The sequence below is a fragment of the Notothenia coriiceps genome, unplaced genomic scaffold, assembly GCF_000735185.1.
Source record: "Notothenia coriiceps isolate Sejong01 unplaced genomic scaffold, NC01 NC01_scaffold00000531, whole genome shotgun sequence".
NCBI classification, from domain to species: domain Eukaryota; kingdom Metazoa; phylum Chordata; class Actinopteri; order Perciformes; family Nototheniidae; genus Notothenia; species Notothenia coriiceps.
Window position 1 is genome coordinate 4,017 of NW_011333232.1, and position 955 is coordinate 4,971.

Genomic DNA, 955 nt, shown 5'->3' on the forward strand with positions numbered 1-955 from the left:
ACAGTTGTGAATGCCAAGCTTAATACACTGTAAAAAAAAAATCCGTTGAAAAACGGACAAAGTGCTGGTAATTTGCTGCCAGGACATTGTCCGTTATTCTACAGACACTTCCGTCAACCCTTTAACGGATATTTCTGTAGATTTACAAGACTTTGTCTGTACCATATACGGGCACATCCGTCAACCCTTTAACGGATATTTCTGTAGATTTACAAGACTTTGTCTGTACCATATACGGGCACTTCCGTCAACCCTTTAACGGATATTTCTGTAGATTTACAAGACTTTGTCCGTAATATTTACGGACACTTCTGTTAATCCTAATACGGATAATTCCGTATTTTAACAGTCCTTAGTATGTACTATTTACAGACACTTCCGTCAATCCTAATATCTTTTTTTTTTAATAGTGGGATAAAAAATATATATATATCCTAATCCTAAATAAATAACAATCATTACACTTTCAAGCAAACTGAATAAAGCACAATATATAGAAATTGAACAAAATGTATTTATTTTTTTCCATAAAAGTGCATTCATTTCCTTTTTGCTAATGTATAAAGTGCATTTAATGATGAAATGAAAAAACAGAACTTTTCTCCCACTGCTGTTGCACCCTACTGGCTCACCTGTCAGTGAGGAAGGAGGAGCCCCCTCCAGGAGGATGTAGCGACTCCGTCCTACACCTCCCACTCAACATTCCCCGCTGACAGGCGCTGCCCCAACCTGTAGGAGAACATGCAGTGACAAATGAAAAAAAAAGTAAACTTTTTTTTTAAGTGTTTGTGTGTTGGTATGTTCAGTCCAAAAGTCCAGTCCAAAAAGTTCTGTTTTGAGCTTTGAGGAAAGCTCACATGTGCCAGTCAAATTCCTTCAGCTCAGTCACGAGCTTCGACAGTTTTGGAGGAATGTGGTGCTGTTTCTCCCCTTCATCTCAGCCTTGGACCCTCGG

At 38.6% G+C, this 955-nt stretch overlaps 1 long non-coding RNA gene across 1 annotated transcript; it reads right to left on the reverse strand.

Annotated features, from left to right (window-relative positions):
* Window positions 1-494: 494 nt before the first annotated feature.
* LOC104955353 (uncharacterized) lies at window positions 495-947 on the reverse strand. Its single transcript, XR_799454.1, has 2 exons — window positions 858-947; window positions 495-729 (listed from the first exon to the last, which is right to left on the reverse strand). It is a non-coding gene; the product is annotated as an uncharacterized lncRNA (long non-coding RNA).
* Window positions 948-955: the final 8 nt, after the last annotated feature.